Source organism: Pholcus phalangioides, unplaced genomic scaffold, assembly GCF_987345545.1.
Source record: "Pholcus phalangioides strain wild (caught in Gottingen) unplaced genomic scaffold, Ppha-v1.0 ptg000010l_1, whole genome shotgun sequence".
NCBI classification, from domain to species: domain Eukaryota; kingdom Metazoa; phylum Arthropoda; class Arachnida; order Araneae; family Pholcidae; genus Pholcus; species Pholcus phalangioides.
In genome coordinates, this window is record NW_028301603.1 from 6,188,625 (window position 1) to 6,207,783 (window position 19,159).

Consider the following 19,159-nt stretch of genomic DNA (forward strand, 5'->3'; position numbering starts at 1 on the left):
CGAATTGAGTCAAATTTCGTTACAGCAACATCCTAGCTTCTGCGAAAACGCGCCAAATGTAATAGCGCAGAACCTGTTCTTTCCCCGACAATACTGCTCATCTTTTCTTCACGTTCGACAAGTTTTATGAATAGCGTGCGCGGTCTATTTATATCTTAAGTCTATGGCCTGTACCCATCATAAAAAAGAAGAGCACCCCTCACGGCATGTTTGACATACAAATGCATGAAATCAGGATTATCTCAGTCTTTGAATACAATTTATTCAAGGTATTGATCTAAGTTATAGTGACATGAGATATTGAAGCAATTGAGAGCATATATGCTGAATGGTACCGTGCATGGTCGGTGACAGCAATGAGCTAGGGCTCGTAAATGACATCAGGCCAGCAATGAGCTAGGACTCGTAAATGACATCAGAGCAGCAATGAGCTAGGGCTCGTAAATGACATCAGGCCAGCAATGAGCTAGGGCTCGTAAATGACATCAGGCCAGCAATGAGCTAGGACTCGTAAATGACATCAGACCAGCAATGAGCTAGGGCTCGTAAATGACATCAGGCCAGCAGATGGCGGCATATATTTAGAGAAAGATGTACTATTCTCCAATTGTTAATACCAGATATAGAGAAAAACATCAATAACTCATAGAAGTGATTTATTTTAGATGCTATATAAAAATGAAAAGAAAATATTATTTAATTACTAGTAATTTTTTTCTATTGTAGATTATTAGCATTCTGATGTGTAGATTCACTCCCGTTAAGCACTTGTATGACTTGCCCGATACGGGGTACCATTTCTTCCCGAAAGGGACCATTCAAGTATAGTCCACCGATCACGAGAAGAACACTGGCTGCGTCACGTTACGTCACCCCTTCGAATTTTTTTCTGCATCAAATATTTTAGTTAAAAATATTAAATTTAATAAAATTTCAAATTTTTAAATTAAAAAAATTTAATTTACTTCCAAAATTTATAACAATAATTTCCGAGTACATCTTTTAACAAACGCCGACACAAAGCGCGCAGCTCACTCAAGCGTGAAGACTGACGGAGTTGACTGAAGCGTGAAGAATACCCTCATAACAGAGAGAACCGATTTGCGCCAAGACAGCCTTTACTTGTCTACCCGGGGTAATTTTTATCCTTTCCCCGCGCTGTAATGGACCCTCTCCAGACAGGGGCGTTCGCGTAACTCTTCTCGTGATCTGAGGACTATATGACGTCAGCAGAGTTTTAGCCGTTTTTGACCCCCCATTGTCAGCAATATTTCGTCAGCACTTCCCCCTACAGCATATTGCGATCAGACACGTACGCGAGGTGGGGGTGGGGCACGAGTCCCAATATGCTGCACCATAGTTTCCCAACCAATGTTGTCCCATCGTCCCCTTCTTCAAAATTTTTTTCTCCTAACGCAATCCAACCCATAGCATCCTATGTTATATCATACCTTCTACCGCTCCCCTGGAACTGTCCATCGCCTCCAGGGGGCGTTAACGCCCACGATGGGGATCACTGTGCTACACAAACTAGGGAAAGGGTTTTCTCGTTTCTGGTGCTCCTAATAAGATGCCATTAAGAATACCTCATATTTTATAAAGGGTGGTTGATGACGTAAGCATCACTCAAACCACCCTCCCTCCTTGTCACAAAACGTCAACAACCCCCTCCCCTGCCCCATCGATGCGGACGCAATACTTGAATCACCTCAAATCGACTTGCGTAATCTCCACCCCTAGAGGGCGTTAACGAAAAGTAAACATTTGAACTAAATCAGCAAAAACGATACGGCTTCATGAAGCAGCAATATAATGCAATCTAGCAGCATATCTAGGTACATAAACTTTGTAATCTGATTGCGAAGACACAATCTAGTTCAGTTATATAATCTATCTAAAAAGTAGAATATTCAAATTAGAGTTTTTCAATTTTTTTTCTTAATTTCAAAAAAGGTAATAAGTTAATCAAAATCTTAGGATTTTTATAATGAAAAATTAAGTACAGGGTTGGCAAAAAGTCCATAGAAACTTTAAAAATAAGCATCGGAAAAATAATCGAAATAAACACGGTTAGCAGGGTTCTCACGGGAATTTTCTTAAGCCATGAAAAAATAACCGATAGGTGGCGCTACTGCGAGCGACTTCGATGGAAATAGGCAAATGAGACGGTTATAAGAGCTTGCGCTCCTAATCCACAGCCAGTTGACCGTGTATGTGGACCATCAACGGTCTGCCGTTGCTGGATTTGTGACTTGCCTGCAATGATTCATCCCCTGCGGTGGTGGTCATGCTGAACACATAATGCTGTAATAAACGATTTGGAGGCATTCTGTTCGTTATTTGCGTATCTTTTCTTTGACCTGCGTACGTCAGCGCCACCTACAGGCTGTTTTTTTCCTGTGCTGAAAAAATTCCCGTGACCTTTTAGCGATGCTAACCCTGAAAACCGTTTTTTATTTCTGTTATTATTTTTCCGGTTTTATGAATTTTTAAAGTTTCTACAGACTTTTTGCCCACCCTGTATAAACTACACATTTTTCTAGTACAGGTAGAGCAAAAATTGGAACACAGATGCAGGAAATTACATAGTATTTGAAAGGTGAAAAGTTCGCTAAAATTTGGTTATTCTCGAACTTTCAATAATTTTTTTTATTTATTTATCTGACCATCAGTCAATTAATTATAGAAATTACAATTGAAACATTTTCATCCAAGTTTTCTAAAAAAAGTATTCAAATACTGACCTGCATTCATTTTTCAAATATTCTCAGTCAATACGCTTTTGTGATCATTACTTTGAATTGGACTTTCATCATAAAATTAACATGGTGGGAATTAGATAAGAAACTTTTTTCTAGCGTAATTTGGTTCAAGAGAAGCGCAGAAGGATTCAGGCAGCTGTTTCGGGTGCTACTGCATCTCATTCTTCACTTACACAAGACTGCCATGTTTGACTGATGTGTTGTTTCTTTACAAAATGGCTACACATGCAAAGAAACTAGCTTCACAGATGCCGATACTACGCATACTACTACAACATACAACTAGAGTAAAACCTCGATAAGTCGTCACCTTAAGTTATCGAAAAATTATGGCAGCTTAAGCGGAGTTACGACATAAGCGGAGTGCCGTCAGTTTTAATGTGCAATGTTGTGAAAGTCGTATAAATTTAAAGTAATGTGACATTTTTATTGAAGTATGAATCAAAATAACAATATTATTAAAATTTTTTAGATCGCGAAAGAAAAAAATAATAGCAAATTTTTTATCTTTTTTATCTCTTATTACTTGAATTATTGTGGTGAAATGTACTGTACACTTTGATTTAAACTAGTAATTTTTAATTTATAGACTAACAGAGCAACTGTTTGAATAAGTAGCTTTTCTTGGCATTTTGCCTGTTGTGGCGTTGTATTTGTATTTGTGTATTTGTATAATAGAACTCTCTATTGCACATTAATTTTACATATACATCAAATTTAAAAAATTTTAGTATTTTAATTCTTCATCAATAGTTCATGATACAACTACAAAGTACAACACTTTTGACTTGGTGGAGGGGCCCTGGGCAGGGAAAAGTAAACAGAAGACCTCAACTTGGGAAAGAATATCTAATTTTTTTCAACAAAATATTTTGTTTAAATTTCAAGCCCTAAATTAGTAGAGCCCATGCTTTCTATTATTATTTATTATCCGTGCCCGTTGCACTTTGACTTTAACTTGATTAATTTGATTCTTCGATTTTTACATAATTTTTTATTTCCTTGTACTATATGAAATCTTTGACATCAATAAATTCTGGTTATGCCGGAGATGCCCTGGTCCCCCCTGGGGGTGGGGACGAAGTGCTTACGTTGCTTTTTGCGACAGAGCCTGGGTGTCTCGCGGTTTCTCCAGTAGAGCCCATGCAGAAATGAGATCTAGCATGAACAGTCCCCAAAGTTCCAAAAACCTTAGTCGGCAAATGAACTTCCCCAGCGTAACTTTCGTTACTTAAACTGTTCCGTCTGGGTATACACTATCTACCAATAAGTATTTGGACACCTATGCAAATGACGATATCTGCGGTCCTGAGATACGTCACGCCCTCCGCCAGTATATATTGTGTAGGAAACAACATCGGCATTAGTCGCATGCAAGATGCCGCGCAGTTCGGAGCTCTCTGATTTCGAGAAAGGTATAATTATCGGGTATCACAAAAATGACCGATCCTTAAGGGACATATCTAGTGAGCTGAAGTACCCAAAATCGACAGTGGCCTATGTGATTAAGAAGTGTAAGGAGTCGAACCCGGGCCCCTCGTCGAGGGACCCGGGTTCGACTCCCGGTAGAGGCAGAGATGAGTTTTTTCTTTCCTTAAAAAAAAATTAACAACTAAAATAATAAATATCTTCACAACATCCAGTCTTCTGTATATCTTGTATTAACACTGTTGTCTATGAGAGCTGGAAGGGGCCTGAAGAAAAATTTTCCCGTTAAGTCGAAGTTTCCTTTCTTCAAATCGAAGTTTTTGGGAATGAGGAAATTTAAAAAATAACATTGAGTAAAAAACAGGATTTAACATTTATCAATAGATTTTAGCATTTAGCAATAAAATTTTAATTTTATTATTAATAAGCGGCCGTATAGAGCCTCAAAAATCACCCATGAAATAAATGTACACATTCCAAACATACAGGTTGCTTAGGTAAGAGGGCGTGTGACCTTTTACTGGCGAACCGTTGATCCAAGACGCATACTTCCAGTTAGAAAATGTATCCAAATAGCTTGAAGTACTGAGATATGTCATTCATATTGCAAGGAGTTGATAGTTATTAAAGTAAAAAAATTGAATTTTTATACCGATCCCTTGTGCCCAGAAACCTAATTAAAAAGCTGCTGCCCTGTCCCTCCTGGTGAAAACAAAATAATTCCATGTTATAAGTGAAATATTCATTGTGAGCTATTCGAGTTATAAAAATTTAGGAAAGTTGGGAAAAAACAGCTTTAAATAAAGGTAAAATGATTAACCGTATTTATTTTTAATGCTGTTTTCGCCAAATTTTCTCTCTTTTTTTATAATTCGAATCTCTCAGCAGTTGTTATTGACTCAGCAACATGGAATTTTTTTAGTTGGCATCAGAAAAGACAGGGAAACAACGTTCTCATTTGGTTTTTTGGGACACACGGGGACGGTATAAAAGGGTTTTGTTTTTCAAACTATGCAACCCGATGCAACATGAATGATGTATCTAAGTACTTAGTAAAGTAAAGTTATTTCGATATTTTTTCTTGTTGTACGTATCCATTTAAAATCAACGGTTAGCCTGCAAAACGTCATACGCCATGTTGCCTATGCACCCTGTATAATCATCTTCTTTGTGATTAATACGGCAGTAAGAAAAAATATTTGGTTGCAAACTTCAAGGTAAAAAAACAAACAAAAAAACAACAAATGCAAAAAAAAAAAAAACAATTTTATTGAACTAACGAAATCACGCAGACAAACCTGCTCTAAACGAGCCTGACACGTTGAATGATGTTTTGCAACATACGGAAATTTCGATTATTTTCATGAACCCACAATACGCACAGGTTGAGGGGAAAATATATTCGGCCAATAACCCTTACGCGAGATATTTCTCCAATTGCCGCATATAAAATTAGCATAAACCAACTGCGAAAATAAAATTTTTCGAAATGATATATTCTGATTGTAAATTAAATTTCTCATGTTCAGAGGAAGTAAAAACGAACGTGTAATAAACATGTCTAAAGAAAATGGGAACATGCATTATTGTATGGCTATTTAAATCAAGTTTTTTGAATTGCTATTCACCTTCCATTTAGAAGTGTGGGAGGAAAATATCACAAATGCAAAATCGCTTCATTTAAAATACAATACTTTCGGAGAAACTCAATCGTGCGGAAGGAACCTGAATAATTCATCGCCCCCTCCCACCTCCTAACCGTAAATACAATCATGCCATATGTTATTACGCTATGACTGAAAATGGAATATTTCTTATTTTCTATTACAATTCTTTTTTTGTTTTTATTATTAATAATCGAATATTTTATATTCTGAATTTAAAGCTTATTTTCTGTCTCTGAAAAATGTGTAAAATATGATTTCTGACATACACATGTTGTGTACCATGAGAGAATCGAAGAAGAAAATAGCTCGACATATTCTTATATCATGTCCAACACCGCGATTTGTCGAGGATATCTTCACTGTAAGGTTCGGTGATGGTGCTCGATGAATCAACGCCTACACGTCCAGGGTCGGTCGGTCGCGTCGGTGCTCGAGATAGGATCGTGGTTGGCGTTACAGTAAATTTCCGGTGCTCTAGGTAAAAATATTGAACGGAGGAGTTTTTTTTTTTTTACGCATGTACACAAACTGATAGAGAGAGGTATATTGAGAGAGTCCGCAAATACTGGCAGTGAAGTTTCTCACGGCACTTGAACACTGTGCTCAAGGAATTGATGGTATCGTGTTCTCTGCTCGAGATCTGCGCCTTTGGTTTTTTATTGGGGAGATAACGTGGTTTTATAGTGCTGGTATTTTTTTTTTTTCTTTTGCGCCCTTGCGGAAGGAGCATTAAAATGTATAACCATGAACATGGGAGTTATTTCACTTCTGGGTGAGAAAAACTTTCCCGGTTTTTAGAAAATCTAGCGTTTTTGATTTTTTAAGTGTGGATGGGGACCGGTGAAATTAATTTTAAAAGTGTTCACATATTTATTTATTTATTTTTTTCGATAGGTGAAATAAGCAAAAGGTTCATGATATTCATAAGAAATTATTGAAAAGTAAATTAGTTGGCATAAAAGAAGTGCAACTACTACTAAAATACCCATCATGGCACATAATTTTTTTAAAGTCCTAAAATTATATTTTTACTCATAGATAGCGATGTACATCAAAAAACTCGACAAAACTCATTAAAAGCAACGCTAACAGTGCGTAATTTCGACGGCTCAGCTCAAAAAAAGACAACAATACAAATAAAATTGTATTTCTTTCTTCTTCTTTTTTTTTCAGATATACACACCAAAGAGAACTTAGAAACATGCCTCTACATATTGCAAGACAGAAACCACTCCTAACTCTATGCTAATGCGAAGGTTTTCAACAACTGACTGTTGCAAAGATATATTTTGGAAAGAGAGAAAATTCAACTGCGCCTGCGGGGAATCGAACTCACGTCCTTTCATCTTCCGGGTGAACGCACTAGACTACAGAGGCACCGAATCTCTCAATCTTTTCTTGGAGCTCGTGTACACTGAAAGGGACCGTACATGGACGGCTGGACCAGATTCAGGCCAAGCTCACAACTGCTGACGCTGCCACCAGATGGCGGAAAGTGAAAGGACGTGGGTTCGATTCTCCGCAGGGGCTGTTGAATTTTCTCTCTTTCCAAAATATATCTTCGCAACAGACAGTTGTTAAAAACCTTTGTATGGTAGCGGAGAGTGACGTCATCTATGCTAATGGTTCCCAACTGAATCTGATCTGATCCCCATTCAGTTCCATACAATATGAATCTTTAAACAGCAGCTACACGAAAATCTCGCTACAACAATACTCGTTATAACGATAAATAATTTTACAACGGATTTTTTTAAATCTTGTTTAGAATTGCCTATCGTCCAACGTCCAGAATCATGACACCACCATCTTCACGTCTCGCCAGATAATGATAATTGCGACGACCATGGTCGAATAAGCCATTTCGAGACGGTATCAAAAGGCGATGATTTTCTGACTGCGTTTTATTGTGCTTTGCAACAAAAACAAAACAAAATGCCAGAATTCAAAACAGCTCATTTCTGGATCGCGAAATTGTTGTCGATGGTCGTTACAGCTACCATTCGTTATTGCGATCGCTAAGATTGGTCACACATTTTTTCCTAGATAGATAGATAGATAGATAGAACCGCTCACAACCCCGGACTGATGCAAAACAACTTACTTTCGTTACCTCAAAAAAGGCAGGTTTGTGTCGGAAAAATTTGCAAAGATTAATAGTAGTGGCTCCCCCCCACCCTTTGCCCCGTGCTCGTAAGTATATAATCACTCGCGTCGTTCTCCCCGTGAAGACAGCTATCAAGTCGATGTACCGTACAACCCATTCAACTAAAAATGGATAGCTGAAACCAATGACTAGGGAGAAAAATTGCACGTGCTCCTAGTGGCATATAAGGGCTGGAGACCGCAGCTAGGGATTTCAAAATAAGTGAGGAGAAGACTTGTGGGACAAGTAAGAAGATGAAGTTGGCATGTTGAGGTGGAAGTTTCGAATGAGCTAAACACACAATACATACAAAATATATATACACAGCGCTTCCACTGTGACGGGAAACGTGGAAACAAAGCCTCCGTCCACAGTGCTGGGCAGTTTCGCTTCCCTTTCTTTTTACACAATATGCAATATGTACACACACAAAGATGAAAACACACAGAGCCTCCACTCAGCACCTCCTAGAGATAGAAGGCCTCTGTAGTCTGCTAGTGACGTCAGTAAGTAGTCCATTTTTCCTCAGAATATTCAGGGAAAAACATTCCTTGCTCGTGCCAGTATCATCGTTGTCCGGAAAAGAAACAATCGGGCTCAAAATTGGTGATTTCTATGCCCCACATCCAATCACCATGCGGTATTTGTGAGCCAATCAGGAAAATTCTACGCCAAAAGTATGAAGAAACGAAATAGGATGCTGTATTTCAAAATGTGACGAACTTGCTAGGTAGTCTGAATGACGTTTATGGCAAACAGTGCAGAGGCCTTCTATCTCTCGGAGGTGCTGCTCCACTGCGACGGGAATAGTCAAACAGAGCCTCCGTTCACAGTGCTGGGCATTCATATTTGTTCACATATATTTATTTAGATAGCGTAAGTTTCCATTTTTTTACATAATACATTGTTTCCTATCCAAAATCAATGTTATTTATGAACCAAAATATCCAAATATGCCTGTCAATTCAATGCAACATCTTTTAACTGAGCTCACCCCCAGTAAAGTTTCCCCCGATTTCCTATCGGTCGTAGGTCCTCGACTGTACCTCCACTACGATTCCAGGGCGAAATAACTGGATTCTAGACTCCCAAAAGGAAGAAAACAACACTTTATTTAATTTATTATCCAACACCTCCACGAAACCGTCCTGTCTCTTCGGTACAAACTTTTACACTCCCCCTACTTTTCGAATGTCTCCAATCGTTCTCGTTTCCCTCTCTCGCGACTCCTGTTTCTCCTCGGCCTTTTTCCAACCTCTTTTCTCCTGAACCTTACACGTCCCATCATCGAAAAGCACATCCATCATTTTTAAATGATGATGATGCTTCAAGAGCGTAACTCGGTTTCTCACGGCTACCGTGACAGGGCGTCGGCATTACCTTGCATATCCCCCTTCCGGGTCCGCCAGGCCAACGCATGACGCTATCCGGTAGGCGGGCGTTGTATCGTTCAGCAGCAACTACTTTGGCGGCCATACCATCCTTGAATGGCAAATAACGGTTGTTCGTCCAAGAGTTCATGGGGTGGTGGTTACCACCGGCATAAGAGAAGGATGGCCTTTCCCTGTCCTGATTCCTGGGCACGCCGTTGTTGGCGATTGAAGATTTAGCCGGTTGGCTTCTGGTTTTCTCGGTCTTCGACTGCTGGTTCGTAGCTCTGTTGATTCCTTTGGCAAATGGACACGAAAACAATCGCCAGTTCGATCGCTTGGACGTTTCCTGCCTAGCCGGGAACCGGTTCGGTGCGGATCTCCTCCCTTTGACAGCATGATCATCGTCGTATCGTTTCGAGTTCATCTTCTTGAGCTGCGAGGCCTTGCCCTCGGATGCGGACGCGACCCGATTGGTCTTGCACTTGATAAGGGCGAACGTCTTCTTCACCATATTCCCGTTGACGCAGAGACAGCGCCTCGTACAGACATCCGGTAGCCTAGATCCTCGATTGACGACTACCACGTCGACGACTTCTCCGTGTTCTGATATAAACTGCGACACTGACTCGGGTGTCATTCCCTCGGACGGCATGTTGCAGACCGGGGCCATTTTAGCGCATCTGGTCTCGCAAGCCGGTACGGGCACAATACAGCGCACTTTAGTGCCTCCTCCGTTGACTTGGAATTTGTTCGAGTTCCTGAGACAGTACCGGACGACCCTCCAGTCCTTGGTCAGGGTCTTGACCTTCCTGAAAGATGAGACCAACCTCAGGCTGATGTAGCCTTCCTTGTTTCTCTGGATTTGTTTCAGCAGAAAGTTGTTCTTCATAATGTTGAAGTTGGTGAAGTAGCTCTCGACTTGGGATATGATCCTCTCTTCAAGTTCTTCGTTAGGTATGCAAAAATCGTTGTTATTGCCGTTGTTGGCCTTCTGTTTGCCATCGGCAGATGAAGTACACACACCGTCCCTACGGCTCGGCTCATTGATCGGACTTGGAACTGGTACATTTTCCAAGAGTGCGTCGTATGCCGTCGGACATATTAACATTTCATTTATCAAGCGCCTCGACACTGCGCAAGTAATTGGCACGTATCCGTGTTTGCCGTCGCTGATCTTCATCATACATATTTTGAGAGGGGCTATCTCACTTTCGCCAAATGCGGACTTGATCCTTATTCTCCCCTCGCCTTCACTGTCGCCGATCTCAACCAAATCAGATCTAACGACTGAGATCTGAGTCCCAGAATCAACTACGCCTCTTATTGTCTTCTGACCACATTTCAAACTCACGGTCTGCGGTGTGTCAATGTCCGCACCAACACCAGCTGCCGGCACCGTGATATGTGCTGTTAGAACTGTGGTTTCTTCAATCGTGTCCCCCTCTTCTGTCTGGACAGAGTTCACCTGGGTCCGACTCAATGGTTCCTGCGGGCCTCTTGCAGGACAAAACCTTGCTATATGGCCTTCTGCTCCACACGCGTAACAAGTGACTGCAGCTCTCTCTCTGGAATTCGAACCCATCGTCGCCTTAGGTGGGCAGGACTCACCCTGAAGCCTCTGGTTTCCGTTGGCTTTCCATCTCGGATTTTGATGAACCGGTCCTGGGGTTCTCGCCCTGTCACTAGGAAAGGGTGTCTTCAGAGTCCTCTTCACATCATCGAATCTATCTAGTTTCTCCGATAGCTCACTTGGTGACACCATATCACTCCATTCGTCCAGATAGTGTTCCTTAAAATCTGCTGGAACGCGTTTTTTCATTTGATCGCTGATGATTAAATCTCTTAGTTGCTCAAACGTCGTGACCCCCAAAGCCTCCGTCCATCCATCAAAATAGGTACACAGTTCGTGGTAGAAATCTCTCCAGGTGCCCTCTTGATTCTTGTGGCGCGAAGAAAACATCTGTCGGAACTTCTCTGGGGTGAGTTTGAATCTCCGCAATAACAATTCCTTAACTTGATTATAGTCCTGTACTTGCTCTTCCGGCTCGCGGGCAATTAACTGGTTCATCTCGTAGGGAAGAAGTCCTAAGAGCTCAGCTAACCAATCTTCCCGTGCCAAGGCCGCGCGACGAGCTTGCCGCTCGAACAGCACCAGGTACAGACTTATGTCTTCTTCCATTCTGAACTTTTGCATCATGTTCTGGAAATCCCGGCTGGGGGTTCTGCCGCGCCCAGCTTGATTATTCTCCTCTCTTCTGACTCCTGTCTCGATCCTCAGTCTTTCGAGTTCATGTTCCATCTCCTTTTCTCTACGACGCTCCTCCAACTCTTTCTCTCTACGCCGTTCCTCCAACTCTTTCTCTCTACGCCTCTCCTCCATCTCCATCTCTTTCTCTCTACGCCTCTCCTCCATCTCCATCTCTTTCTCTCTACGCCTCTCCTCCATCTCCATCTCTTTCTCTCTACGCCTTTCCTCCATCTCTTTCTCTCTACGCCTCTCCTCCATCTCTTCTCTTTCTTTCCTATTGCCTATGATCGTTTTCAGCATCTCTCTGCACGTCGCTTCGTTGTACAGTTCACTTTCCTGTATGGTACTCACTAGCTGCATTAAGTTGAACTCCGGTCGGACTTCTAACCCCAAGTTGGCGGCCATGGTCTCCAGATCCTCCCCTTTGCCAAATACGCCATCTTTATTTATGGTCTTGATACCGCCGTACAACACTTGCTCCCTTTTGCCTGGGCAGGATTGCCCCTCTCAGCACCGGTTGTCGGGTTGACTTCACGAAAAAAAAACACAGCGTGGGTGCTTGACGCTGCTACTATCCTTCTATACGAACCGAGTGGTTCCACCGTCGCTAGGACACTCTTCTTCGAATTCAGCTCGCAATCTTGAGTCGTTGAAGCTACGACCTCATCCTGTCGACTGCGCCAGTAAAGTTTCCCCCGATTTCCTATCGGTCGTAGGTCCTCGACTGTACCTCCACTACGATTCCAGGGCGAAATAACTGGATTCTAGACTCCCAAAAGGAAGAAAACAACACTTTATTTAATTTATTATCCAACACCTCCACGAAACCGTCCTGTCTCTTCGGTACAAACTTTTACACTCCCCCTACTTTTCGAATGTCTCCAATCGTTCTCGTTTCCCTCTCTCGCGACTCCTGTTTCTCCTCGGCCTTTTTCCAACCTCTTTTCTCCTGAACCTTACACCCCCCCCCCCGTCTCTTTTTGCAAAATAATGTACAAAATTCCGTGTTTTTTGCTTGCCAAACAAACGTGTGTTCGAACTTCACCTTTCATGTTGGGGAATTCCGTGCATGAGTGCATGCATTAAATTAATTCTGTACGTCGGAGGAGAAGGGCTCCACAGAGTTACCCTAAGGGGTGTGCAACAGGTGCAATCACACCGGCCCCGCACGTTGATGCGCCCCTCAATCATACTAATAGAAATGCAAAAAAATATATATCAATTCATTTTCTTTTAATGAGTAAAACGTGTCTGAGCTTTATCTGAGAAAATGAAAAATTCATATTACAGAAAAGCACGTATTCGGCTCGCGAAGTGAACCCCGCTGCCCAGGGCGAATAAATTCATTTTCTTTTTTCGTGGGTCAAAGGGACCAGAAGCTCCGAATCAAACAGTTGGCCCCAAAATTATTTACTGCTTTCTTCAATTCTCATATTAATCCTGGAATTTCATCAATTCTAGAATTATTTCTTGATTAATTCTAGAATCAATCTTTCATTGATTCTAGAGCAGTGGTTCCCAACGTGGGCGTTAACGCCTCCTGGGGGCGATGGAATGTTCCGGGGGAGCGGTAGAAGCTACGGGTTTAACATAGAATCCTATGGGTTAGATTGTGTTGGGGGCGATGGGAGAAAAAAATTTATGAAGAAGGGGGCGATGGGACAAAAAAGGTTGGGAAACTATGCTCTTGAGTTATTTCTTTGAACAACACAGACTGGAGAACTATTTCTTCCATTAATTCTGATTCTTTTTCAAGTCTAGAATTACTTCTTTCATTCTGAATAACTTCAATCTTTAATGCAACAGAAATATTTGTATGTAATTTTAATTTTTAATAATACATTTATTCTTTATATAATTCTGAATTTTCATTGTTGCTGATATTATTTTCCTGATTTTTTAATTCGTCAATCCTAGACTTTCATTAGTTTTGAATTTCATCAGTTCGAAGTTTTCATTAGTTTTTGTGTTCAATTACATATAGAAGATGCATAGCAAACAGGGGGTATGGCATTTCAATTGTGAAACGTTGATCTTAAAGGCATACTTCAAGTTAGAAAAATTACCTAAATAACGTGTATAGTACTCAGATATGACATTCATATTTCAAGGAGTTGTATAATTATTAAAATTAAAAAAGTTAACTTTTTATACATTCTTCGTTTGTGCCCCCAAAAAAAAACTAATTGGAATGTTATTGCCCTGTCTCGCTTGACGCCATCGGAAAGAATCCCACGTGTCTAAGTGCTTCACTGAGATATTCGAATCCAAAAAAACGGAGAAAAGTTAAAAAAAAATTAGCTTTAAAAATGCGGAAAACCCTTTCACCCACATTTTTGATGCTGTTTTTCCCGAATTTCCTCCATTTTTCGAATTCGAACTCAGTGAATATTAGAAACGTAAATTTTTTTTAGCATCCGGAGAGACAGGGAACCGACATTGTAATTGGGTTTTGGGATACACGGGGACACGGTGTAAAACATGAATGGCATATGTGACTTCTACACGCGTTATTTGGAAACTTTTTCTAATTGGAAGTATACCTCTAGGATCAACGGCGCGCCAGTAAAATGTCATAACCCCCTGTTTGCTATGCACCCTGTACACACACACACACACATTGTGTATAAATATATTTTTTTAATTTTTGATGGACATTTTTTTGCATCTCTGTGTATTGTGAAATAACGTATGAATTTTCGGGGTGCTGGCTTCCCCCCTCCCCACCCCCGAAACAGTTTAGACGCCCCTGGAATGGCCCCGAAATTATTTTCGCACCGGACCCCGTGACCGGTAAGGGTGGTCTTTTGTATGCCTTTCTATGGAGTTTGCTAGTTTTATCAAGTGAATATCTGTTTTTTTTTCTTCGTCAAATAGGACTCGTACCTATTATTAGTGTCTTATACCAATGTGTAGTAAACGATATTGCTGCAAATTTATAACGATATCTCGGCATTGACGTAAAGGGACATAATGGCCTTTACTGCCGTCATAAGGAATTATTATAATTTTATTGTCATTTTCTAACCTGATTCATTGCAACTGATTACATTACAACAAACTGAATAATATGTGTACACAGTTGATTCTCGTTTTTACGAATACCGTTAAAGCGAAAATCTCGTTTTAACGAAAACTTTCCTTCCAGAATTCCTATATAACGAAATTTCGTTATTACGAAGTGATTTACCCGGTCTTTTGAAGTTCTGTATAACAGGATTCGATTGTATTCATTTACTCCAATGTAAATTATCTTAAGAATTTATTTTTTTTTTCAAACATTTACAAAAATTACCACCTAATATAACGTCTGTATTTTATGGTACGATGGGAGTGGGCCGTTATAATGAACGGTACCTGTTTTTATGTTTGAAAATCTCTTTGATGTATTGCGCAATCTCAACAGCTATAGTTTTTGTCCCTTTTTATGTGGCATGTTCGGTAGTCGCAGTAGTTCCCACCCTTTGGAAAGTCGCGGTCCCGTAAAATTATTGAGTTTAAAGCCTGATCATTCACACGACTAATGGATAATTTTTGGGGCTGGAAATGAACGGTGAACCACTCGCGGTCCGGTTAGGGCACGGTACCGGGCCGCGGTTCAGCGGTTGAGAAACACTGAATTATTGTGATGTAGCGTCATCTATGAATGAAAATTTAAATCATTTTTTTTACTTTTTGGAAAGATATTGTAAGCCAAGATGAGTATTTTTGATTGGATTTAATTTTTTGATGCCAATTAATATTAATAAAAACATATATATTTTCTGATTACGAGCATTTTGTTTACCGTGTATTGAAAATCCATCGCTGTAGAAATTATTATTATTAGATATTTTAGATATTTGTTAATTTTTTTGTGTTGAAATCAGCTCAATCATCAAATCGTTGGATGTCAAAAAAGCACCAGGTGCTGATGAAATTAGCAATAAGGCCTTGAAGTGCCTGCCAGAAAATATCATTACTCACATAACAGAAATTTTCAACAGTGCTTTAACATTAAATTATTTTCCAAAACCTTGGAAACATTCTGTTATAAAAACAATTCACAAAGCTGGGACTGACCCACTTATGGCACAAAACTTCAGACCAATAAGTTTACTGAGCAACTGGAGTAAAATCTTTGAAAAGATTGTCGCAAATAGACTTACACAATTCATCAATGAAAATCATTTAATTAGACCCGAACAACACGGGTTTCGGCCTGATCACTCTTGTGTGACACAGCTGGTTAGAGTCTCAGAGTTCATAAATGAAGCTTTTAACAATTTTGATTTTGTGGCTGCATCATTCTTAGACATAGCAAAAGCATTTGACCGTTGTGATTATGCTACATTGCTTTCCAAACTCATTGACTTAAATATGCCTCCGTATATGATATATGCCTCCGTATGATCATATTCTTCTATCACTATCTTTTAGGTCGAACTTTTCAAGTAAAAATTCAAAACACACTTTCTTCAATAAAACAAATTCATGCCTCTGTGCCTCAGGGCAGTGTGTTGGGGCCACAACTGTTCCTACTATACATTAATGACATACCTTGTCCCCAAAATGGCATAATATCTTTATTTGCAGACGACTGTGCAGTTTTGTGCAGTAGCAGGGATGCAAATCAGGCCTTCAACAATTTACAAGAAACCATGGATGAAATAGAATATTGGTGTGATCAATCTGCCATCCAACTGAATAGTGACAAATGCAAATTTTTATGGTTCACTAGACGTCGTAAAATACCGGACAGACGACTTCAAATTGGTACACAATCTTTAAGCCCTGTTAGACAAATAAAATACTTGGGCTGTATCCTCAACAAAAATCTATCTTTCTCTTCACACATTGATCATGTAATAAACAAATCTAATAGAATTATGGGTATGCTCAATCGCATCACATTTCCACAGGCAAAACTTTCATTAAAGAACAAAATTATTCTTTTTAAATCCATAATAAGACCTACTCTACTCTATGCTTCGCCAGCTTGGGCGCATGCTTGTAAAACGAATATCAAAAAACTACAGACTATGCAGAACAAAATACTCAGAAGATTTGTTGGAGCCCCTTGGTTTGTTCGTGGAATAAACATCAGACAAGACTTGGACATACCTCACATATTCACATACATCAAGAAATTAAACAATGATCAATTCGAGCGAATGTTTAGTTCCCAATTCGAACATCTGAGGGAAATTGTTGACTATGATGCTGACTGCTTAAGGAAATATAGGAGGCCCAAACAAATTGGGCGCCTTACATGGGAGAATTTGTAAAGATGCTTTCTTCTACAAATCTCATTGTATACATACTATTTTAATACATAAATTCTCTCATTCAATTGTATATACTCACATTACTTGCATACTATGTATCTATCCACTTTTGACATTTATTCGCATCTATTCGATTTGTACCTTCTCATTATTGAATTTTGTATATACATATATATTTCCCAATTGAACTTGCATATTGAACTTTGACCTATATATGATGTACATATGAAAAAGGTGTAAAAAAAAAAAAAAAAAAAGAGCGAGAGGACTCTTTTTGAACTTTGGATTGTTTTGCTTACATAAAATTTGTCAATAGTGAATCCCCATTAATTTCTGATGCACTGAGTTGAAACAGAACTTTATTACCTGTATTGCATTTTTGATGTTACAGCTGGGGTTTTTGCGTCACGACTCCCATGTGATGTTTTTTCCCCATTCCACTTCGAATATATTTTGCTAGCTGCAGATTGTGTGACCTGCTTCTGTGAACTGTGATGACATTTGCCTGCTTCTGTGAACTGTGATGTCATTTGCCTGCTTCTGTGAACTGTGATGACATTTGCCTGCTTTTGTGAACTGTGATGACATTTGCCTGCTTATAGCCAGATCATGACTTTTCACCAATTTGACCAGTTCTTTTTACATACACTACACATTCATGCAAACACATATCTATCTACAAACATGTACACATTTTCTTCTTCACAGGCCTTCTTGGCCAGTTTTTATGCCGGCAGTTGGCCCTCGCGGGCTGGGAATCGGCTTAGGGTTCAATTCTGGTCTGGTCTGAACTTTTTTGTGTAGATGTCAAACCAATCGTATAAAAATGGGGTCATGCAATTTTCACCTTATTGCAATTACATCTCATTGTTAGAAATGAAAGAATTGTTAAGTTGCGAAATGCAATGGAATTTATTTTTTTCCGAAAATTTCATTCAGGTTTAACATTTTTCCAGTTTTCTGACTCTATCGCTCCATAATCTATTGTCACGAAGTTGCATTATTGTGTAATTTTGAGTTCCATTGTATTCAGATATTTTCGATTTCCCATTTTTATTTTAAATTTAAATTCAGTTGTTATTTAATTGTCTCAAAATCCAACTGTTGTTGATATTTTGTGAAATAATACAGGCGAGACGTACGCTTTACCGACCCCAACGTTCCACAGAAAACTGACGTTATATTGGGTGGTCATTATATCGAACGATTTAAAAAAATCAAAAAAGTACAGCTCCCATTCAAAGGAAAACTATATGATGGAATGAAAAAGAAAATCCATCAATTGACGTAATGAAAAAAAAAATTATTTCATTTTGTTCTATTGTTGCAATGAATATTTAGTGATTTTGGGCTACTTTGCAATTAAGTAAATTTAAAAAAAAAATTAGTGCCACAAGAGTGGCATCAGGAGTGGAACGCTAACGCTTTTCAAAAATTAATTAAATTATATAACATTTTCCCACACACAATCAAAGAAACTTGTTTCTAACTTTTAAAGAATCCTTTTCTTAGGCGGGGACTACACTATAAAAGTTTGATAAAACATATTTTACAAAACTTGAGAAAAAAAACCTAATAAGCGTATTGGTTTTACATTCGCTCGAATGTAACCGATACGCTTATTGGTTGAATTCTTTCCGTTTTGTAAAATAACTTCTATAAAATTTATGCGAAACTCTTTGATAAAACTTGAAAACACTCTCTTACAAAGTTTTTTTTTTTTAGGGAGGGGGGGGGGCAAGCACCCTTAGTCCTCAGGTTCCCGTGTCTGTGTCCAGCATAGTGCAGGTAAAGTGAACTTTCTACCGAGTACAAACACACTCAATCTGCATTAGGATAATCGAATTTGTGAGTCAAAAGTAAAAACAATTTTGATCTGAAAAGAGTGACAAACTGAACATTTTTAAGAAAATAAGAGGACAGCCGAACAATAACAACTCTTTTTATAAATAGAAGCAGGATTCGCAAGCTTCGATACACAAGCAGAAAATGCTGGTGTCCCGTAAAAACGGGACGTATAGTCTTAAAATTCGTGGTGTGGCACCCGCAACAAAAATAATTTTGGTTGTGGCCAAAACCTCCTAACATAGTAGTGTCTAGGAGGCTTTGTTGTGGCACTGGTTGGCCACCTCTGAATTCAATCAGAGTTGGCCAAAATATCAATTCTTCTCAATATTTTTGAAGAAAATTGAAGGTGGTCTTCAATATCTTCTCACAAAAATCAAGACCATATGATTGATTTTTGTGAGAAGTTACTTCCTATATTAT

At 39.4% G+C, this 19,159-nt stretch overlaps 1 protein-coding gene across 1 annotated transcript in view; it reads left to right on the forward strand.

Moving 5' to 3' along the window:
* Nucleotides 1–19,159, forward strand: part of LOC149080801 (thyrostimulin alpha-2 subunit-like) — a 106,009-nt gene that overhangs the window by 40,657 nt on the left and 46,193 nt on the right. The window lies entirely within an intron of this gene.